Below are 24,987 nucleotides of genomic sequence, written 5' to 3'. Positions count from 1 at the left end.
GTGTGGTCAAATGACATCACTTCCTGTAGGGGTGTGGTCAAATGACATCACTTCCTGTGATGTCACTCTTGGGGGTGTGGCACTGTGATGTCACTTCCGCTACCCCTGGCATTTTGGTGAAATGACGTCCCTGGAAGGAAGGCCTCTTTTTCCAGTGTGTCACAGTTAGAAAAGCAATTGAGTTACAGAAGCAGATCACAGAAAGGTGAGACTGGATGAGCCAAGAAGCCAAGGTCTTATCAGGCTGGAGTGAGCAGATATTGGATACAAATCGTGTGAAACAACAAAGCTCCTGTTCAGAAGGTATGGAAAAAAACAAGAAAGTCGTCAGAGGTCTATTAGGAAATAGTATTTTAAATACACAAGGGCTCGATTTTGCAGTCTTCAGGAAGGATGAAGTTGGACGAACAAGATGGTCACACCTACACGTGAGGGCAGAGCGTGCCTTCACTTCCCTGAATTCTCCAGAGCTAAGAACCCTCCCAAGGACAAGTTAAAAGGCCATAATTGACAGCAGACCACTGAGGTGATGATGGATGAATATGCTAATTGGTGGGAAGCTATGGTTGGAGACTAGCTCACCAGAACCTGGAAGCCCTCTGTCTGCCTGCTGCTAACATAGGTGGAAAAGTACTGACAGAGGTTAGAGTGCCTACCAATGGTAGGGGGCCTCATGATTTAGGGTCCTTACATTTGTGCAGCAAATGGGACTTTGTGTATTTAGTGACGTTCATAGTGACCTGTTTAATGGGAGAGCTTATTTGCCCCACCTGATGTTAAGAAGCCTATCACTATTCTTCACTTCTGTAGACGAGTATGGATCGTATATAGGTTCCTTAAGAGCCTATCACATTTGCCACTAGGATTTTGTAGTTTGCCACGTAGGATGACATTAGTAAAACGTAGGTTGACGTCACCTATGACGATTTTTTGCTATAAAAGAATCCTTTTTTTGATGCATTGAGAGATCTTACACTGAGACGTCTGTTGATGTCTGTTGTACTCCCTGTTTTAGATAATTGATATTAAAACAGTTATCATTTTGCCAACTACCAGAGTCATTTTGATTATTGATGTTTGAGTAACTTCTGCATGCCCATCCATCTCAAGGGTATTGCTACCTCATCTTAAAGGGCTGGGAGACTCCAGTTCAAACAATTAAAGGTAGGGCCCAGAAAAACAATGGTGCCACCTATCTCGTTGTTTCCTGTGGCACCTTCTATCAAGTTAATGGCCATCTTTATCGTACAGAAACAGTTTGAGCTCTGATATCAGTTGGTTTATGTCATTAATTGGTCTAAACAGTCTCGAGATCTTACTCAGCCCCCCTTCAGTCTCCCACCCCCGGATATCGCACTTTCGGCCTCCCCATTTCCCATCCTCACCCTCTTTTTTTTAAATTTAAATAAATTGTTCCAAAAACAAGACTTAAAATCAATCAACCTAAAACCTACTATCAGAGCATACACGATAAAATGCAATGTGAGAATTAAATATTAATAAAAGCTCCAAATACAGTGCACATAATGCCTAACTACATGCTTCACAGTAAAACCTTCTCTTTCAGTTCACTGCACAATGATCAGTGGCACCTTTGGCCCCTTTGGCAGAGCGAGGCATGCACAACGGCTAAAGGGGACGCTGTAGTCCGTCTCCCCTCACTTGCTCCCACCACAAAAAGAGAAAAAGTGATCTTAGTGCTGGGGATAGGGGAATCTATTATAAAGCCTATAATAGGGCAATACCCCTTGCCACAGATACAGAGTGCTAATAACGCTGTTGCTGGAGCAGTGAAGAGTGTGCCAACATTGGAATATTTGCATGCGCTATACAGGTTACAGTGTTCAATATGCAGAGAATCAACCAAGAAAACTTCAGTGGCGATTCAGTCTGTTGTGGGATTATACCCTCCCTCCTCGCTCCTACGGAGGGGACAGTGCAAAAGTGAAACCAGAGCAGACCAAAAACGCTGGTCAATGATAGCGCCCTGTGATTAACTGCTAATGGGCAGTGGCCAATTAAACAGAACGCAGGTCAGAATAGGTGAGAAGCAGGGCAGAGAGTCTTGGTCCAAATCCATAGTGCAGCTTGTAATTACGCAATTCAATATGAATACGAAAATACAGAATAAGGTAGCGACCTGAGAAACACACTGTGCCAGAGTAAAGGATGCCCGACAGCTACGGGGGCTTCCAGAGTCTGTCTTACCCGCCTCACTCGTGACACACTTTCAAGCAGTCAAAGGAAATGTTTTAAAATACTTGTCCTCAGCAAATAGCCATCAGCTGTCAGTATGTAATTATCGTAGATGGAAAGCAACAGTGAGTTGCCTAACATGGTCGTCCACAGCTTCCTGCTCCCCCACAGCCTGTACAGATGGCAGAGACTGCCCTTGTCCGCCCTTTGCCACGGCTTTGCCGCCTGGCAATTTTTTGAGGAAGGAGAGACCAGGAAACAAGTGATTGCAGTTACCCCTCCTCTTCCTCTAACACTCCTGGGCAGAGACTGCCCTTGTCCGCCCTTCACCACAGCTTCGCCGCCTGGAGTGTTTTTGAGGGAGAAGACACAAGGAAACCGGTGATTGCAGCTTACCACTCCTCTTCCTCTAACGCTCCTGGGCAGAGACTGCTCTTGTCTGCCCTTCAGGGTTTTGTCACCTTCACTATTCCAGCACTAAAAAGCAGCAGAGGACAATCTAGTGGTGGTCTATTAATATGGGAGGATACATATGCAAATATCAACATGGCTGAAATTAGTTGCTGAGGAACAGACCTTACAGGAACTAAATTTGAGGTTCATTGATGGAAGTCCTCATAATCTCTACAATAGAGAGTATTCCACTGGCAAAGCATCTATTCTTTATTTAGCCAAAAAGAGGATTACAGCCCGGAGAAGTAAATACCCAAGGGGAGTAAATATAATTGTAGTAGGGGATTTTAATATGCAATATGAACCCCTTGAGATAATGGAAGGGGTATTTGAAAAGCAGGATGGGGCCTGGGAAGTACCTGCTCTAAATTCAGCTAAATCTATACCATAAACAGGCACTTGAGGTTGCTGGGATATGGAGTGCTCTCTGCCTTAGAGACAGCAATGGAAGGTTATGGGGAGATTCACCGGCTAAGGAAACTTTTGGCAATGGGAAGCATGCAAGTCATATAGAATATATGCTTTTATCTTAGAACCATGGGTATCTATTAAGCATTTCGAAGTGAAGATGAGGCATGATAGCGATCATTGCCTTTTCATTCTTTGTCTTACTCTCCGTACTAATATATTTTTTTCTAATATGCCCCCAGTGAATGGACAAATCAGCAAAAACTGCTCTTATTCTCCATGATCAGGCGAGGAGTTTGTTAAAATGGGATTGTATTGATCTCTCAGGGGTGAGTTAATGAACCCTGACACCTCAAATGAAGTAATTGTGAATTCTTACAATACAACAATGGATGCTATTGGTCCCCATTTTTATGAAAACAACTAGGGAGTTAGAAACACACATACAAAATCTCCCTGGTATGATGAAGAGTTTAGAGTGGCTAAGCAACACAAAAACTCACACAAAAACTCTCTCTTGTATGATGTAGAATGTAGGGCGGCTAAGCACACCTTATCCAATGTGCCAAGAATATAGATAGTACAGGTAGATCACCACTCCATATATCAAAGGCGACATATATATACTGTTGGGGCGTCCTACTAGAAGCTATTAAAAATATGGATAGCACAGCATTCTGGAACATAATCGGTCCTGGCATGGTAAATGAGAGGACAATCCAGCAATGCAAAATACCGGAGAGTGCTTGGTACGAGTTCTTTAAAGACCTTTATTGTGAAACAAGAGCCTTTCTGCAAGAACAGGCTACTCCTGGGGGCAAAAATGACCATGGTCTTATTGCATTAGAGTTCAGTATTAAGTTATTTGTACCACTATTGAAGTTCAGAAACTTAATAAAGCCCCAGCACCTGACAAGATCTCAATGGACCTATTCCAATCTGAACCCCAGATTTGGGCCCCTTATTTGACTCGGCTCTTTAATGCCATCACTGCCTTAAATTCTGCTCTGGCCTCCTGGGCAAATGCTGAGAATGTCCCCCTATTTAAGGAGGGCGTCGAGAAGATCCCTCTAACTCCTGCCCAATCTCCTTGTTGGATTAATGAGGTAAGATCTTTGCTAGAGAATTCCTGGGATACTTGGAGAATTGTGTGGATGAGGTAACTGCAATTAATTGCTTGCAAGCAGGGTTTTAACCAGGAAGGACTACTGTGGACAAGTGCCTGATGATCCATCTGCTGGAAAAATGAAGCTCTGCTTCATCTTCCTCGATCTTGAAAAAGATTTTGATAGCGTTCCAAGATCTAAGATGTGGAGTAATCTAATTAAAATAAATATTCCCCATTCCCTACTTTCAGCACTGCAATTACTCCATACTGTCAGATGGAGCATCGGGGGGTTGGAGGGGGTACTCCAGCCCCTTAAATATTGAAAATGGAGTCAGCAAGTTTGCATCCATTTTTGCTATTTATCAATGGAATTTTTTACCTCATGCTTAACACTCTTAGACACACTCCTCTGCAGAGTAGTGCTGATGCTGATGATGCTGTACTCAATTCCCTCACTCCTATGGTGCTGGAAAAATAATTTAGACTGTTTCAAGTATTTTGCAAAGAAAATGGATTCAAAATAAATGGAACCAAGACCAAGAGTATGATTTCACAGCAGCAAAGACAACAATACCTAGAATATCCATATTGTTTGAGGGGCAAAAACGAACTCAAGTTAATTCATCTGACTATTTGGGCATGCAGGTCATTGCAAATGGTCTTTGAAAATAGCAAATTGAGAAATCTGGGATTACACTCAGCAGATATAGTAGAGCAATAGCTGGCTTTGCCAAGGCACATGGCAAGGGAGCCGTTAGCATTGCCTTAGAGACATACATGTGCAAGGAGCCCCAACACGTCACACTATTGATAGGGATTAGGGGGTCAGACTCATTGGGCCTCATTACGACCCAGGCGGTAAGTTACCGCCTGGGCCGTGACTTTACCACCATGGCGTAAACTACGTTTACGCCATGTTGGTTGGCGGACTTACCGCCCCATTCCGACCTTGGCGGGGCGGTAAGTCCCCAATCCCCATTTACCCTTCCCCATTCCCATTTTTGCCCCATAGGGTATAATGGGAGTGGGGAAGGTGTTAATTACGCCACCGTAAATTACGGTGGCGTAATTAACTCCATGGTCCCTTAGCGCCATGGATTTTAACACCTGCTAAAAGCAGGTGTTAAAAGCGCCATGGCGCTAAGGGACCTCGTACTCAGGCGGTAAGGGTCGGCGCTGTTAACGCTGCCGTTAACCCCTTACCGCCTGGGTCGTAATGAGGCCCATTGTGATGCCCTATCTACTAAAGAAAATGGATTTCTGAAAAAGGATACTTGACCTGCCCCATAGTACTCCCCATATTGCCCTGTTTATGGAAGCGAATCACCTAATACAAGTGAAACATTTACTCTTCTGGGAATGGGCATGGAGTTCCCACTACCTAGAAAATTACAGAGAGGCATTAAAGGATCTACTATGCCAGGATTGTGGAGGCACAATAGCGTGGTGTAGGCATATCAGATAAAAACGTTCTACGATTGATCTGATATGCCTACACCACGCTATTGTCTGGGAACGTTCTGGATTTACCTGGATCTGATGGATTCATCATTTTTAATATCCAAATAAAAAGTAAATATCAATATGTTGCCGAAGATATACTCTTGAATAAAATCTATAATTCTTCTGCTTTAGTCCCGTACTAGGGTAGGAAAACCCTACTTGAGGCCAACATTCCAGAGAACATTCTATATTAAATTTAGATTGGGGACACTTCTGTTGACTGAATACGGATATAAATGGGACAATTGGTTACTAACACATGTGCCTAAGTCCACAGTTGAGAGTGTTTTTAAAACAAATGTTCTGATAAAATATTTGCGCTTGGTACAAAGGTAATTATTATCAATAAATGTCCAAAGTTATTTCATAGTTGCAATTTGTAAAATGAGTTAGAATATTTTGCATTTATTTTTCCATTATAACATTCATCCGACACGTGTTTTGACTTGCTTGGTCGTTCTCAAGGCTGTACATTATCATTATATCCAATGTTTGAGAAAACAAAAATAAATGTGTAACAATATCATAGTATACATTTAAAACAATGAAGATTACCAACATAAAACAATCAACATAAAATAACACATACCACACAGGATGTTGGGTTTGAGGATGACAAACATCATGGATGAGATTGGAAAAAGAGAAACAAATATTGCATTTCAAAATCTTTGCACAGTACTTTATCTCATCATGAGTAATTCATGTGCCTTGATTGTTGGAAAGCTACAATCTGCAAATCCTTGAGTGATAAGAATGTCTTAAATCATAAAGGTTAGAGTTACCGGTGCCAGTTCCACTGTGCAGAGGCATTGGTCATTATCCATAGATTGGTAAGCATGTTGTGGTGATTGAAAATTGTCACTGGTTGTGGTGACCGGAATGCTATCCTTGATATTGTTAGCAAATCTCGAAACAGCCATATTAGAAAAATGCCTGTGCACAGGTGCAAAGTCCATATGTGCTTCTGCACATTTGTGAATAATATGTTAGTCATGCTCTGATTCTGAATTGAATAGCCAAAAAACAAACTGGGCTTACCCTGTTGTATGATGTATTTTCTCAAATCTTCAAAGTCGAAAAAATGGAACAGGTTCAGAGGATGTGCTCCTTGATTGTAAATGTAAAATTAGCGTCCCATAAGTACCATTGTAGCCATGCTATAATAAGACCTATGTAATGTAACATACCTTTGAAATTGTCATGCAAAGTCAATTTAGTCCAATGTGGAAGACTCATCCTTGAATGGATTAATGGTATAATACCCAGGGGACTGAAAATGTTCGAATAGCCTTCTCGAAAGTAGAGTCTCAGTCTAAATCGATTGATGCTCTAAAATTGGAAAAAGATAAGAAAAATTGTATGTGATATGGCCATATCCTCATGTTGTGAATTAGCTAGTTGATGCGCTAGTCATTTTAGCATGGGAAATGCGCCATGCTGCCGTTATCCACGTGTTTTTAAACTTGCTATGCCATGCATTGGGTTAAAAAATGTAACTTGCTCGGTTACTGACCCTAAATTGCGATTTAAAGAGAAATGTTATAATTTTGTAGCTTGATACGGTGCATTCTAAGATGTAAGACAATTCTGAACATTCTATGTGAACACCAAAGTGTTCACCTTAAAATTTGCAGTCAAATAGTGCTTACCTATTAAATATTAAAGTGCAGATTGGCTGGAAATGAATATGTTCAATCCCTGCTTGCTAAATCCATGCCTAAATGGTGTCCTTGGTTTTTTTTTCTCCGTAGCACTCCTTCGAAAAAGTATAATTGGAAAAATGTCTTTCGGCGTGATGACATCATACGTAAGGTACGTATGATGTCATTATGTAAACAAAACGTCATTCACCCGAAAAAGACCTTGCGGGTAATGTCCGTGTACAAAATACAGTCATGGATGAAATGTTGATGTGAAAAAGAAATTAAGAATATAATGTTTGTTATGAGAATGTGTGTTGTTGCCTAATTCAAATATAATAATACCTGGGCAGCATTCTGTTTGGGTAATAATGATTTCAAAGTGATATGATAAAATTGTATACCAAAATAATGATGTTTAATTATAATAATCCCCGAAATATTTTTGGAGGATATGGCAATTATAATCCTTGAAATATACAGAATGGCCAATGTATCATGCACACTGGATGCTTGACATTGGAAAATTTAGATGTATGCCATTTTAAACCTTACAATATTGACTATACACAATGAAGCAAGTACAAGAGAATTTATTTTATAGGAATACATACATTTCATGATCTATGTTTAAACCGCATTCTGTAGAACGTAAAAAAACAAATAAGTTTGGATTCTATTTTGTGTAGTTTTAGCTGTAGGTTGCCTCCCCTTTTTCCCTTTTTGGCTTTCATCAGACCAATGAACCGCAAATTATCTAAGTTGGCCATCTGATGTTCTTGTTGCAAATGCAAAGCCAATGGCAGTTTAGGATCTGTATTTCCTAGACTGTCTAAATGTTCACGTATGTGTATCCGTAGCTGTTTTATGGTGCTACCAATATAGTGCTTGCCACAAACACAAATGATGGCATATACCATGAAACACGTTTTGCAATTCATAAAATCCGAAATCTTAATTACATTTCCTAATGGATCATTGTATGTTTGACATTTGTCTAATGATTATTTGCATTGATTGCATTTTCCACATTTGTAGAAACCATGGCCTGTTTGAAGCCAATTACCTCTTGAAGTGGATGATTTGGAATCTAAAAAGGATGAAAAAAATTTTTCTTAATTGTAGGTGATCTGGTGAATATCAGATTTGGGTGGTTGGACAAATATGGTGCCATATCTTTGTCCAATTTAAGAATATGCTAGTGTTTAGCGGCCAGTTTATAAAGAGTGCCACTGTCTCTTGAAAATTGTGTGATGATAGCAATGTGTTGTGGCTGAGCTTTTTCACTTCTGCTGTTCTTTAGCAAGTCCAATTGTTTAGTGTGAGTAAATGTGTCTGCTGCCTTTTTAATGATACTGTGATGATACCCTATGTCTAGGAAACGATGAGTAAGCATGTTGCACTCTTGTTTAACATCAAAATCTAAACTGCAGTTCATTCTGGCTCTGTAGAATTCCCCTCCAGGAATATTGTTGATCGTTCTCCGTTGATGATTACTTTTAGCATGTAGCGTTAACTTCAGTGGGTTTGCTTTAAGTTTTAGTATGTATGGGTTCTCTTGGATAAAGATATGTAGATCCAAAAAATCTATCTGTAAAGGATTAACATGTTCAGTAAGAGTGATGCCAAAGTTGTAAACATTAGCATAGTCTATACATTTGTTGAAAGATTCCAGTGTTCCTTTCCAGACAATAATAATGTTGTCTATAAATCTTTTCCATTTGATAATGTTATCCAAATATATGTTGTGATGGTAAATATGTTCTTCCTCATATTGGGACATAAACAAATTAGCCAGTGAGGTGCAAACTTCGCACCCATGGCTACTCCCCTTTCTTGTAAAAAGTATTGGTCATTAAATAAACATACATTGTTTTGCAAAGTATATATCAAGAATTCCTTTAACATATCAACATGTTTCCAGTATGATGCTGAACAGTTTTGAAAAGTAAATTCCAAAGCCCTGACTGCGAGATCATGTCCAATACTTGTATACAATGCATTTACATCTAGGGTTGCCAGTAAATAATCAGATTTCCTTTGAACAGAACTCAGGAACTATCTAACTATGGGTACTATCTCTAATGTATGATTTCATAATGGAAAAATAAATGCAAAATCTTCTAACTCAAGAAATTGCACCTTGCAAGATTCTATTCAGTTACAAATTGCAACTATGAAATAACTTTGGACATTTATTGATAATAATTACCTTTGCACCAAGTGCAAATATTTTCTCGGAACATTTGTTTTAAAAATATTATCCAATTTGAACCCTAGTGGGGGGTTCTTAGTTTTCGAGGTTTTGCAGCTGGTTCTTTGATCTTTCTAAATGTAGCATGGAGAACAGCACATAGTAACTTTTATCTATCCCACCACACGTGAATTCACACTTGAGAGTGATTTGCATTTCTTGCTTATTTGCTATTGCTATAAGATTCTCAGGAAACGTTTCCTTAAACCCTGGAATTAATAACATGGCATAAGGAATATCACTGTGGCTATGATGTATTGCTACAGATCTGATGTCGTAGTGTTGGTCTTCTGTGTTGTGGTATTTTTGTAAAAAGCCTGGGCATGAAGGCAATATGTGCTGAAGAATGTTGAGTAAACATAGACATTGAGTCGTATGTACTACTGATAACTTCTTTTATAGGAGGGGAATCTTAAGGTTTATTTGATTGATACAGGGTAGTCATTGTTCTCTATGTTTCCACAACGACTATTTCTTTTGTTAGTTTGTGTATCTTTAAAGCCACTAATTACAAGTGATGGATGCAGCACTCATCTGTCCTTTCTGGATTTTCTTATAATGCTTATAATGGGGAGGCTTCCCCAAGCCCCCCCATCATCCCTACCCATCCCCCATCCCCACTCTACCATTTGCCACCCCTCTATACATCCTTCCCCTCTCCATATGCCTATATAATTCCCCCCAGAAAGTAAATGACCACAAAGGAATTATCCACATATTAATATATGCCCAGGAATCCCTGGTACACAAGCCTTCCCCTTGCCCACCAAACCCCAGATTGCAAGGTAGGACAATCTGGTGTGATGTTATATGATGCTATGCTATGTTATGTTTCTTGAATGTATATCACTCCCTGCTGCAATTTTCACGGTATGCAGGTGCTCTGGTGGATCTGAAAGAGAAGAGTTTATTTATGTTAGTGGATACAGAAGGAAAATGTCAAGGTTATGGAAGCATGTGTGTTCCGATGGGAGTCTTAAGTGCTCATGGTTGTAAGTTGGTTACCGAGGTGCAAAGGTGTTTGCTGTCTGCAGGATGGGTTTTTAAATTGCTATGGATGAGTGGCAAAGTTGGTCTGTGTATAGTGAGATTTGTTGTGAAGAAGGGAGTGTTCGTTTTGGGGTAAACAATTCATACCTAGTGTAAACAATCGTTCTAGAATGCTAAGGAAGGAGCAAAATACAATTGAACAACAATTAAATAAGGCCAAACCATTCAACTACAGCAAACACTTCTTACACACGAGGGGCGCAATCCAGTGGAACAAAAGTTACAGCAGCCCAAACAATTCATACTTTGGGCTATCATTTATGTGATTTAGGCGGATAACCTTGCTGTCTAAAGCCAGAATTTGTAGAGTGCATCGTGTGCAATTTAGGGAGATAGTAAAGCTGTCTAAATCCAGACCATGCATGGTGTGGAGTGAGCAATTTACAGGCACACTTCTGTTGTCTAAAGCATGACTCTGTAGGGTGCAGTTTGTGCAATTGCAGGGTATAGTTCTCACTTTACAACAATCTGGACTGCATTCCTTTGATGATATTTTCCGTGCATCCTCGCTGACACAAAACTCAAAAAAGAACATTTCCCAACCGTTTCTGTGTTTTTAAACGTCTCATGCTTCTGCTACACAAAGCACAACTGTCAAATGCAATTTGGCTCACATGATTCAGTTCATTATTCATGCCTGGTGAGGTCACCTGAACGGCTTTGAAAACGACTAAGCAAGATATTGTTGTTTCTCTTTTCTTTTGTGTAGCTCATTTTTCATTTGGCAAACACAGAGTTGTCTTTAATTTTTATGAGTAATTTGAGAGTTTTTGAAGTCCATATGTCTTTCTGGACAATAATGCAGGGATAGAAAAAAAGAAGGATTGAATAATCGAATCCGGCGGCGCCTCTGCAGTGTATGTAGAAGTCACCCACAAGCACCTTTAAACTACAGAGAGTGCATGGGTTATGTATTAGCATTTCTAGAGCACCTCCCCTTAGGCACTTCACATAGTAACAACATGGTACAATTAAATGGTCGTGCAGACAGAACATCGTTTAAGAAGGGGAGAAAATAAGTAAGAGATGAGCCTTGAGGTGAGAGCAAACATGTGAAGAGAGGAGGAAGCACAGAGATCAGGAGGAATGACATTCCAGAGTTTTTGGGGCCAACAGTCAAAAGAACAGAAGCCTGAGGGAGAACAAGGGGGATTCGGAGCATAAAGGGGAGGAAGGTGCTGGGACTGGAGAGTGTGAGGCATGGTGTAAGAGCAGATACGAGAAGAAAGATAGGGAGGAGCATGGCCATGGTAACATTTCAATACAATGGGAAAAATGTGAAAATGGAGGTGGAAAATGAAAGGAAAAAGAGCAATCGAGAGAAGTGGATTTTGAAAAGACGAGCTAGGAGGCAATTGAATGAGAAGGTGGATGGCAGAGTTGAAGATAGAATGGTGAGGGGCAAGGTGATGGAGAGGAACAACAACCAGAAGGGCAGAACCGCAATCCTGACGTGAAAAAACAGAAGAGAAAATTGTACGTTTTTACATAAGTTAACGAGATGGAAACTGCAAACTCTAGCAGTAGAAGAAATAGCAGTAGAAGAAATATGATGGGAAAAGGTAAGCCCAGAGTCAAATATCATGCCCAAGACACGGGCCATGAAGCATATTAGAAAAAGAGAAAGAGGAAAGTAAATAGAAGAAACATGGATTTGTGGGCAGGAGAGAGAGGGGGAAGTAAAGAAGGTCAATTTTGCAGGGGTTAAAAAAGAGGTAATGTGAAGACATCCAGGATTGGATTGATGAAAGGCAAGAAGAAATATGGGTGTGAAGGGAATCAGAAAAGGAGGAAAAGGAGAGTAGGATTTTGAGTTATCTGCATAGAAGGAACAAGAGTGTTTCAAGGAGTCAATGAGAGAGGCAACAGGGATAGTGTAATAAGAAAATAGAAGAGGACTGATCCTTGAGGAGCACCGAAGAGCAGTGGAAGGGGGAGGAACTGTTACCTGAATAAGAGAAGGAATGAGTCTGAGAAGAAAGGTACGAGTGACACTAATTAAGAGCTGATCCAGAAAAGCAGGGAGAAGGATCAGGGGAATGGGGGAGAGTATTAGTTGATACATTGTTAAAGGCCTAATGATGATGAGGAAGGGAAGAAGGGAAGAAGGAAGAGAAGAAACTGAGACTTTTTGGGATGTCAGTAGAGAAGAATCAAAGGATGAATGGTTGGTAGATGAATGACAAGGTCATTGTCAGAAAAATGATTTTTCCAACAGTGTTCTGCATTCTGAAGACAAGGGAAAAGTGAGCAAAGATCAGGAGGGAACCAAGGTTGGCAGAGGAAATGTTACTGATTAGTGTGAAAACTGCAAGATCAAGAAAGAAGGAAGAGAAAAGATCAATGGAATGGAGAGCAGAAGAACCGGTAGAAGATAAAGATAGTGGTGAAAATTGAAATCTTGACGAGTGAAGGAAATAGAAGGAGGAGTGGGGAAATACTGGAGGAAAGTTGAGAAGAAAAAGAGAGAAGAAAGTGATCAAAATAGTTTAGGTGCAAAGAAACCTCAGCGTCATATGGGAGAGAAGAGAAAAAAAGGAGACGTGAGGAACCAGAGATGTGAGAGAGAAGGCTCTCCATGCAGACTAAGCCAAACCATGCAAGGCTGGTTACTAATCATGATGTTTCCCTTCTGTGTCGTCCCGTATGACACACCTTGCACAGGTACCCACTTCCTTTTCCTCGACAACGGCCTCTCCAGAGTAGCCTGCCCACGTCATCACCCCATCCCATGCCCTATGCCTTTCTTGACCCGCACTACAGCATTCCCCAATCCGTATCATTCAACTAATAGTCTAATAGATCACAAAAGCATCCAAAAGCCACCAAGTGATAACACACCCCACTTAGTCCCTATAACAACTACCCCGGTTCTCGGTGTACTTAGACGCACTAGACTCAGATCACGGACCTACATAACCTCCTATGCTCCAACCAGAGGACCCATTAAAGATAATCAACCCATTCAAATCCCTCTTCTAGGTACCATAAGAACCCAAAGACTCAGATCTAGAATCACTAACCCTCCTAGAGCTATCACCTTTATCAATCATGCTAACACAGGAAATATACCCCTATTAAAAACCCAAGCTAAACACCCTAAAAGTCCCATCATACTCAAACAACAATCTAACTCCATAGAAACCACCAACACTCACCCACCCACCCCAACCCAAGAGCCACCTCCATCCACACACCTCAAAGCAGTCCTCATTAATGCGCGGTCCATACCTGCTCATGCCACTGAAATTCATGACCTCATTATTGAGCAATAACTTGACCTACTCATAGTGACAGAAACCTGGCTCCACCAAGCTTCCGGCCCATCGCTCTCCATTGCCATTCACCCAGACTACACCATTCTCAGAATAGACAGAACAAAATCAGTAGGTGGGGGAGTAGCCATTATCTCTAAAGCCCATCTCAAAATAAGAACCAGCCCTATTGAGAGCCCAGTCGGCTACGAAGTCCTGCTAGCTAAACTAGCTATGGACCACAAAACCACTATAAACATAATAACCATTTACAGAGCACCTAACACCATATCTCAACCAGAATTAGACATACCACTATTGTTAACGCCACTTATTAAACCAAACACAAAATGCCTAGTCCTAGGGAACTGAATCTAGGATTTAACGACCCCCAAGACCACAAAGCAGATGCACTACACAGTGCACTTAAAGACATGGCTTTCACGCAACTCGTGAACGCCCCTACCCATACAAAAGGGAGGTCACTATACTGGATACTATATCTTAACATTATAGTATCCATAGACTCCATCACCCCAGTACACTGGTCAGACCATCATTGCATAAACTTCACTATCCTGTGCAAAAAACCAGACTTACCGAAAACGGTTGTTGAAGAATCCTATGTAAAAAGAAACATCCGCAAACTCACAGCAGAAAACATCAACCCCCTATTAGCCAATGCCCTCAATAACAATATCATTACTGCCAAAGAACCTTGTGCCCTGGCAGACCATTACCATAACTGTCTTACCAGTACAATTGACGCCCTAGCACCCTGCATTAACAAAACCAAACGTAAAGACAAAAAGTCCTCCTTTTGGTTCAACGAGGAATTAGTCTCTCTTAGACGGATCAAAAGATCGCTTGAACACCGCCTAAAGAAAAACCACACCCCAGAAGCTCTGGAAGAATTCAACTCTGCAAACAAAACCTATAAATCAGCCATCATCGCCCATAAAGCAGATGCCTTCAATACTAGAATTAGTAATGCGGCCTCTTTACCATACTCAAGGAGCTGGAGAATCCGATCCCCATAATTAACCGAGTCAAACCAAGTAAAGAATGGTGCACCACCATCCAAGATGCCTTGGCCACTAAAATTAAACTATTACAAAACAAAATTATCTCCAAAAGAAACCTCTTGTCCGACAAACACTCCACGGCCAACCAGATCTCCACGATTATAGAAAATACCGCCCCCCTCTTCAACTTCACACCAGTCTCTCATGATACAGTACTTAATACTATAGCCAAACTTAAAGCATCCAACTGCAAAGGAGATAACTTTCCAGCACACCTAATTAAACTCTGTGCCCCCACTCTCACGCCTATAATCACTAACTTTGTAAATACCTCCTTCTCCACTAATCAGGTCCCAGTCAGCATTAAAGCGGCTTGGGTCACCCCTCTACTAAAAAAGCCCACACTAGACCCAGTAGTGCCCACAAACTACCAGCCCATAACGACTGTCCCATTCTTACTTAAAATCATTGTTAAAATAGCTTACAACCAACTACAAACTCACCTAGAACAAAATAACCTGCTAGGAGCCAGACAATCAGGCTTTAGGCCTAATCACAGCACTGAGACCGCCCTCTTGGATCTTAAAATCCAAATAGACTCTATTAGAGATTCAGGCAAACTAGCCACACTACTGCTACTGGACCTATCAGCAGCATTCGACTTGGTAGATCATGACAAACTATGCAACACTCTAAAAAAAGATTTTAATCTTTCCAACAACACCACACACTGGATCAAATCCTTTCTCACTGACCGTACATCCAGAGTTGCCATTGGAAACTTTGCAGCGGACCCCATAATAGTACCCATTGGAGTCCCCCAGGGATCCTGCCTCTCCCCCACCCTCTATAATGCATATACTAAACTTTTGTTCTCAGCCTTAGACGATATGGGTGTCATTTACACCAACTTCGCAGATGACACACAGATCCTCATCTCTATTACAGGCGACTACACCCAAGACACCCTCACCATTAATAAAGTTTACTCCATAATCCAAAACTGGATGGCCCTGAACAGTCTGCCTAAATGATGAGAAAACGGAGGTCCTCATTGTGGGCTCCCAAAAAAGAATAAGCACCCTCCACCCGGACTACTCTCACATTAATATCGACGGTACCCGGATCCCAGTACTTAAACAAGTCAAAACGTTAGGTGTCTACATTGACGCCAACCTCTCCATGCATAAACCAATGGCAGCCCTTTCCTCGTCCACAGCCTACACAGCAAAACTTATTGCACTCAGTCGCCAATTTCTCACCCCTGTAAATTGCATCACCCTGGCTAGAGCCCTAATCCTAACAAAACTAGATTACTGTAACGTCCTCTTCCTAGGAACTTCCAAAACCAATTTAAACAAAATCCAATTACTACAGAATAAAGCCCTCAGAGCGGCTTTAGGGATAAAGAAATCTGAACATATATCCAGCACTAGAAGAGAAAACCACTGGCTGCCAATTGAAGCAAGGTTCATATTCAAAACCCTTAGTATCATCTACAAATGTACCACCAAAAAAGTGCCCAGCTACCTCAACAACTCCATTAAAAAAAAATGTCATGTAGGTCGCTGAGATCTAATAATCTGGCCCTCTTAGAAGTTCCTCAATACAAATACAGCAGAGCAGGAGGAAGTAGTTTCAAGGTTCTAGCCCCTTCGCACTGGAACGCACTACCTCTGAGTATCAAAAAGGAGGATTCCTTACGAAAATTCAAAAAAGCAATGAAAACCTGGTTATTCGATAAATATTAACCGCTCAAGCCCTACCCTCCCATGACCATCTACACTGCTTAGGGCAGCCGCTGTACTGCAAATAAGGCTGAAACAAAATGGGAAGAGCCAACTGACCAATTGGAATCTGGTATATGACTACATGATATCTTGTAACCCATGCATAAAGAAAAATGTATTATTTGTATTGTAACTGCAACATTGTATAATAATGAGTTTAACTCTCCTGTATCTTTCGCCGTGATACCCTAGGGTCTGGGCGAGTAACAAATGTAATAAATAAAATAAATAAATAAATAAATAAATAAGGCAATGGACAGGGGATACATAATATGAGTGGAATAAAGGGTTAAGAGGAGAGGAGGCATGAGTGGGGGGTATATGCAGGTTAAAATGACATAAACGTTGGAAGGTTTGGATGCCATGAAAATTGAAGGAAAGCAAGGAGTCAAGATCATCATAAAAAATGGACAACGGTCTGGTGGGGTCAATCGATGGTGAAGAATTCTAGACGGTGAGGTTTGTAGAAGGCAACAACATGATTTTCAAAGGAGGAAATAAAGGTAAGTTAGGTGCAGAGAGGGATAGAGACCAAGATGAGTGGTGGAGAATTCCTGTCCCATTGTCGCAATCGTTTGGGTGGGACGTATGAAGAAAAGCAGTGGAAGAAGAAAAAGAGAGGCAGGAGCAGCAGAGTAATACGGAGAAAGACAAGTTTCAGTAAGACATTGAAACTGGAAGTTCAAACGGATGAATGGATCCTGGATAGAATGGGTTTTATTGCAGATGGAGCGATCATTATTTAAGCCAATTGAAATAACAGGGTGAGACAGATTTATGATAGGAAGATAGATGATATTAGAAGTACAGCGGTGTAGGTAAGAGTGAAAGGTGGTGTTTAAGTGAGAGCTAGGAAAAAAAGGAAGATGTTGGGCCATGCGATTAGAATACAGACAGATTAGGAGAAGACAGGTAAGAGGAATGGAAAAGAAAAAAATGTTGCCTGTAGTGGAAAACCAGTACTGCTGATATGAGGGAGACATAAGGTTCAGAGATTAATAGAGAATTGTAGAGGTTCGTGGCACAACCCAGTGCAAAAAGGGAAAAGAACACGGTTCTTTGATTGGACTTCTGGGGTGATGACGGCCCTTGTAAGTTGGAATGTATAGGAGAGGGGTAGTCACGTGCCTGCTTTTGGACCAGCAAAGGTGATGGTGCAGCAGTGTGTGGCTGGGAGGGGCAGAGGAGGACTAAGGTGACTGGAGTAATGCTGGAGGTCACCCTTAGGTAGCTCCCCTTTCCAGGCAGGAGAGCAGGCAGACGGAGTGCCTGGAGAGTCCCAGGAAGAACCAGCAGCAGTCCTGGTGTGTGTCACAGTGATCTGACCCTTCATGTGACTGTTTTTGAGTCCAACCACTGGTGTAGTGGGGGCCCCTGCAACCTCTGCAGTGCACGGGGCCTCGCCAGTACATGTCCTGTGAGGGGGCCCCATCAAATAAATGCTTTTAAAAAAATCTAAATTAAATTGTTTCTTCTTTAAGTCACTGCGTTCACAAAGAAATGATTTCTATTACAACATAATTTGTTTATGAGGCAGAGGGATTTAAAAAATATATAACTTTTTGAAGTCCGAGGGCTGCCCTGACCCCATGACATGCAAAACTCCAGGCTAAAGGCCTCATTGTCATTGGTTGGAGGGAGCCCTATGACTTAAAAAAGAAATAGTTTATTTTTGAAGTCACTCTACCTTCATAAAGAAATTATTTCCTTTAACCAAAATTGTTTCTTTATGAAGTCAGAGTGACTTAAAAAAGAAACCATTTATTTATGAAGCAATAGGGCTCGCCTCCATCCCATGACATGAAGGATTCAAGATCCTCTGCAGATGATGGGTAGAAGTGTTCCTGGCTACTGCAGGGAGCAGAAGGCCCTGTTCCCTGGACCAACGTATTAAAGATGATAAAATGTATTTTCTTTCAAAAGTGTATGCATGTATGTTTGAGTGTGTGTAAATATGTATATAATGTAACGTGAACAAATTAGTGACTGTATGACATGTGGGTGGCTGCCTTGGTGTGCCTGTGTAAATGTATGGTTAAAGGGTACACACATAAATGTATTGGTGGCTGGGTGTGTCTGTGTGAGAGTATTGTGAAAGGGTGCACACTTAACTGCCTGGGTGGCTGCCTGGGTGTATGTGCCTGTATGGTGAAAGGTTGCACACTTAAATCAATGGGTGGCTGCCTTGATGTGCCTGTATGGTGAAAGGGTGCAGTTTTAAATGTATGGGTTTCTGCCTGGGTGTGCGTGTGTGTGTATGTTTGTCTGTGTGTGTGGTGAATGGTGTGTGTGCTTGTGTTCAGGTGCACAACAAAACCTACATTTCAGGGGTGGAGATAAGCCTTCAAATGTTGGGAGAGCCACTAACTTCACAGGCAATGGGGGGTAAATCTATTTGTGGGGGGCGCATCTAACTACTTTACGCATTCTAATAAGCCTATTCTGGTACAGCTTTAATGTTACAGGCAGTTAACTCTCGACTTTAAGTCTTAAAGCACCCACTTATGAACTGTTGTGAGAATGAGCAGTTTCCTGTCACCTCTCTACCCTTCGAATCACTCCCCTGGTATTCAAGTACTAAACTCACATCACGATTTAAATTGCCCAAAAAATTAAGCATTTGAATTCAGGTACTAACAGTGTAATGCTTTACGTTAGTAATTGCTTAGCCTTTGTTAACAGCGAAACCCAGGAGCTGTTTAACATCTGTGTCCTGTTCTGTCCGGCAACGGCTCTGTAGGTCAGCCAGGTCGAGACAATATACCCCAAAATTTGGGGGGGCTGAAGCCCAGTCAGCTGAATGGTGTTGCACCACTGCTTGTGTTTAATGCATTGATTAGTTATTGCTAATCTTCATTACTCCTAGCCCTATTCTTCCTCGCACCAGTGCTTGTGTATGAGGCACTTTGCTTTGTACACAAGTACTGGGATGAGGTAGAGAGACATGGAGATAATGCCTTGCTTAGTTACCTGTAATCTTCATTACTTTTAGTCCCACTCTTCCTCGTCCCAGCGCATGCCTATGAGACAAGGTGACTCAAACGTCAGCACTGGGACAAGGAAGACGGCCGTGGGGATAATTATGGGCCGAGGAGCTAATTTTCAGGTTTGGTTTGACCTTTTTTTTAACTGGGCAGCTCTGATAAAGCAGTCCTGCCAAGTGTAATTACCTGGCTAGACTGGCATTTTAATGCTGTCAGTCTAGCTGTTTCTTACTGTGGCACTGTATATTTTTCTGGGTCTGTGATACAATAACCATGATAAGTGTTATTGCTTCAACTGGCATGTTGGTGCAACCAGTCTAGGTGTTTCTACATTTGGCCTGTCATGCTTTAGTGTAATATGCTATTACATGTCTAGACTGGTCTACATTGTGCAGCCAGTTGAATATGTTTTTATTGTGGTATGGCATTTTTAGTAGCAAACCATTACATTAATTACAGCATTAATGTTCCTGTGCACTGTTGGTGACTTGCATGTATTGGATTTTTGGATTGGTGTTACCCTACAAAATAATTGAAACGCTCTGGCTTTTTAGCAAATTTTCTCAGAAAGTGTGTTGTATAATGCATTAAAGCGCATATTTATATCTTTCTCCTAGTGCAGTGTGCAGCGTTCCCCAGCAGCAGCACATTTGTGTATTGCGCAAGCGTGGTAATCTAGGCCTGCCCAGAGTGTGGAGCGAACCGTGATTTGTTTCCGAGTTGGGAGAGGGAGCCTCTTAGCGTAGCCCACAGGGGGCCCCCACATTTTGTGCTATGCCACTGAGTCCAGAGCAGGCGGGGGGGGAGGTTGGCCTCTGGTGGGAGGGGCAGGGGAGGAGCCAGGTGGCTGGAGCCAAGATGGAGGCCGGCCTCATGTTGCCCCCTTTCCATGCAGGAGAGATGGCAGCCAGAGTGTCTGGATAGTCCCATAGGGACCAGCAGCAGTCCTGGTGAGTGTTGCAGTCACATGATCCGTCATGTGACCGTTTTTGAGTCCAGCACAGGTGGCGGTGCGGTGTGCAACCTCTGGTGGAAGGGGCAGGGGAGGCGACAGGCAGCTGGAGCCGCAATGGAGGTGGGCCTCAGGCGGCCCCCTTTCCATGCAGGAGATCTGGCAGCTGTAGTGTCTGGAAAGTGCCATGAGGGGAGCAGCAGTCCTGGTGAATGTTGCAGACGCAAAGAATATGGACTGAATAATTTAGAGAGACCTATTTATTTCAATAGCTTTTTGCATAATCTTTTTTGTAGTCCCCACATGCTTAACAATGCAAGCTGAAAGGAAGTTGGTTGACTCAATGATTCAATTGAGGATATAATTAATGAAGATGTGCACAGCAGAAAATCCTGCCCAACTGTAATTCATTCATGAAATGAAGATAGCAAATTTGGATGCATACAAAAATGATTTAGAAAAAAGTAGGCCATGATAGAGAGTGGTGGCATTTCTGGCTATGGTGCCCCTAATGAAGGGCATTGTTGGATTGAGCAACACATAGTGGATGGTGAAGAGTTAAGCATGGGAACAAATAATAAGGACAGGGTCTAGAGGACCTAACACTATTTTACAAACCAATGTGATGCAACCCTTAGCAGACAGAAGAGAAGCAGACTTGGCCCTGAGGAAAGAGGCTGTATCGTGTAATATTGTTACCATGAGATATAACTAACACATAAAGGAGACATGTATTGCATGGGATGAGCCCACCATAGGAAGAGGTGCAGTAGTTGGATCAACGCTTTTGGGGATACTTTTTCTTTTTTTAAAAGAGGTCATTTCATTGAAGGAACCACCAATACCAGGTTTTTTTTGTGCTTGTGTCCCCTCCATGTAATTTTCCATATTTGCAATTTGTATTATAAAAACAGTGTTAAAACAAGCAAACTCATTTCAACACATGTGGTTTATACACTGTTTTGCAAACAAGTCCCAATGATGAATGCCATTTACACATAGCAGGCAGTATTTATAATGGATTCCCTTGGAATCTGCCAGCTTTCACCAGATCCAAAAAAGCATGTGGATTCCATAGCAATCCACTGGTTTGACACCAGCATGAAAAGGACATGCTGGGAAAAGCAGGCCATGTTCAGGTGGAGTGAGAGGGTAGATAGAAACTGTACTCCCGTTCAGTGCCACCACTCTGCCTGGACACGAAAATCCCCCAGAGTGTAAGAGCAAGGCGTGATCTGCCTGTGCCTTGAGTTTACGCTTGGAAAATGATCCTCATTGTGACAGAAATGTAAATCACTGCTCGCATTTGGGGACTGAGCTATAGATCTGAACACATTAGCAACAGCGGAACAATACCATCTATACAGAAAGATAAAGCAACACGAATAAATCAACGTGTGCTGTATTCTTCACAGGAGTGTTGCACGTTGTCTGTCATTCAACTCCAAAGTATGTCCAATTTTTATTAAGCTGTATTTTTGTCAGCACCACTGCTATTAGGCTGAAATGTATGGACTTCATTAAATATGATGAGCCTGCACCACTCCATCTTTCTCCACCCCTAACAACAAAATGGAACCCATGTGCCCATGTGCAAGAAATTAATTCTTGCTGCAGGAGTCTAATAAGTTGCACACAACTAATGGGGGATAAAACGTTCCTAATGGCATGTGTGTGTGTGGTGCGTGTGAAGGAATAATATATACACACACACACAAACACATATATATTATGTGTGTAATGCGTGCTTGATTAAATACAAACCGTAGACACATTATAAAACAGACACAAATTACACAATTTCATTTAAACAATTACATACACTTAGAAAGTTAATTCATTCACAGTAAAATAAAACCAATAGTTAACAAACCAATTCCAGTAAAACTGTATCCTAAATATGTTTTAAACTTTCAAGCCATAGGGAAGGAATACTAATAATAATATTCGTCTTGACAGGTGTGGCCTTTGCCCTCATCTGGAAGTGTGCTTCATTGAGATGAACAAACCATATGTTTCTTTTAACACGGAAACAAATAAGGTCAAACGCCTCTCGCATGAGCACTGCAGAGGTTCGTGCCAAGTGTTGTATTTGATTACATTGGAATAGACACTGATGGTTTATAATTGCCTGGTCAGTTCAGGGTTAGAATTGTTGACATTTACACATTGGAGGTCACATTGGGATCAGTCGTTCCCAAGAGAATGGAGATTTCTTACAGGCCAAAATTGTTCAGAATGCACAGGGCAGAGATTGCACGGCAATTTGCCCACAAACTGCTTTTCACAGCGCCTAACATTTAACCGAATTCAGGTAACGACCAGGTTATTCGTTTATGGGAGAAAAACTGTTGCTTTTGCCCTAAAATGATTCATAATGCTGTGCTAGTGCTGATATACAACTGCTCACCCATAAGATGTTCTTGCATGCGCTGTCTGGGTCTTGCAAGACTTTGTGCAGTTCTGGGTGTAGCTGAGAGGATTTCAGTCTTGAAATATGGGTATACCCCCTATGAAATAATTGGATGCCAGCAGGCTTTCATAAGTAATGCTCTTCTGAAGTGATCATTATTCAAACTGCTTCTTTGCACATTAATGTTCAACTTTGGTTTAGAACACCATTTAAGGATCTTTATAAATGGCTTCCGAGTCTCCCCTGACTCCTTTTTAGTGTCGGCTATTACGTGTTGCTTGTGGCATCTATAAGCCTAAAAATGTGAATAGGAGTAAAGCTAGGGAGGAATGACATATGAGGAGGGGCACACAGTCTATAGGTGTTCTTTGATTATGGGTCCACCCATTGACTGCCCATAGCCATGCTAATCCCTATGGACATTCCCACCCAGTCAAGCCTCTGTCCACCCCAAACCCCTCTTTGGAACTCTTTGAGCTGATTTAATATATCCTTAGCGTCAGGCTTTGCATTCAAAGTGACTGCCAGTGTTTGTTCAAAGCCATCTTCTCAGGGTTAATTACTTAATTGGAGTTGTAAACATTGTGAAAGGAAGTGAACGGGTTGCTCAATGTATACAAAAGCAAATACAAATACCGAGGAAACAGCACGTGTTCAAGTGTTTTGTTCTGTTTTCGTATAGATGCGTATTCAGCAGTGTGGACAAATACGCCAACCTATGAGCGAAATCTGTGTTAGCCTTTTATTACTGCTCATCTGTTTCTTTCTTCGAGCACAGCATTTAAAGTGGGGGTGATATACAAGCGATGGCCCATTTAAGAGGCCATTGTTTAGGAGAAGACGTTTGTAACGTTTCGCTCTTAAGAAATTAAAATAAGCATTTTCATTTTGAAAAAACACAGAAAGCACATGTTAACTGCCTAAGTCCACCATCCCCCAGGTCAATTAATATGATATCATACAGAATAGTTTTAAACTAATTTCATTATTTTCTGACGTTCATGATTAGCACAGCAAAAAGCATTTATTTTTTGGTAGAATGTAATATATTCATCACATCATTCATGAACCCTGCATTTGTCAAACACTGAAACCTTTTCACACATTACATGTTGTTATAAGTCTTGAAAGTACATTTTCTAAACCCAAATGCCAATTTTGTTACCTTTTGTTGAATTGCATTCTGGTATTTGTACTCTCCCAGTCAAGATGTGGTAAATAATGCCACAATTGTACACTTTTTCCCTTCCATATTTTTATGAAGATTTGTGTATTTGCTTAAGTACCTTAATATGGTATGTGTCTGTTTCAATTCATCTTTATGAAGCAGAGTATTGTTTAAAGCCAGGCATGGGATTGAGGAGGGGACACGATGAGAGGGCAAGTGAGTCATGAATATTTGCTAACGATGTAGTAAGAGAGGTTGCAATCCTGGAGATTGGTATAGTTGTTTTGCTCTGATTGTGGCCATGTGCTGCTTTTCAGGGCACACATAAAGGAAATATGTGGGTGGACCAGGGACGTCATTTAGGGGTCACCAGAGGTTGCAACTGCGACCTCTGAGGTCTCCCTTGCGACCTCTGTGGTCTCTCTTGCGACCTCAAAAAAAAAAGTTTTTAAATTTTTTTTTTTTTAATGCACGCTCCTGTTCTGTGGCCAGCACCATGTGACTCTTTACTTCTTGAGTGGCTGGCTTTCTTGTTCAGGCCCCTTAAAACAAAGGAGAAAAATAAGAACAGGAGTGCCACAAGTCTAACACTTTCAGCACTGACCCTAATTAAGCAAGAATAGGAATACCAAATAATGTGACTTTCTGGAATTCTATCCAATAATTGCTAGACTCATTAAAGGTTTATTTCAGGCGCACTTCAGGGGGTGAGTCAAAGATATAGTCTGTTCTTAAATGCCTCAACTCAGCCTTTCATCCTTCTGAGGTCGATAAATGAGTACCAAC

This window comes from Ambystoma mexicanum, chromosome 6p (assembly GCF_040938575.1).
Source record: "Ambystoma mexicanum isolate Mex_15411 chromosome 6p, UKY_AmexF1_1, whole genome shotgun sequence".
NCBI classification, from domain to species: Eukaryota; Metazoa; Chordata; class Amphibia; order Caudata; family Ambystomatidae; genus Ambystoma; species Ambystoma mexicanum.
Note: the sequence above shows the minus strand (reverse complement) of the source record.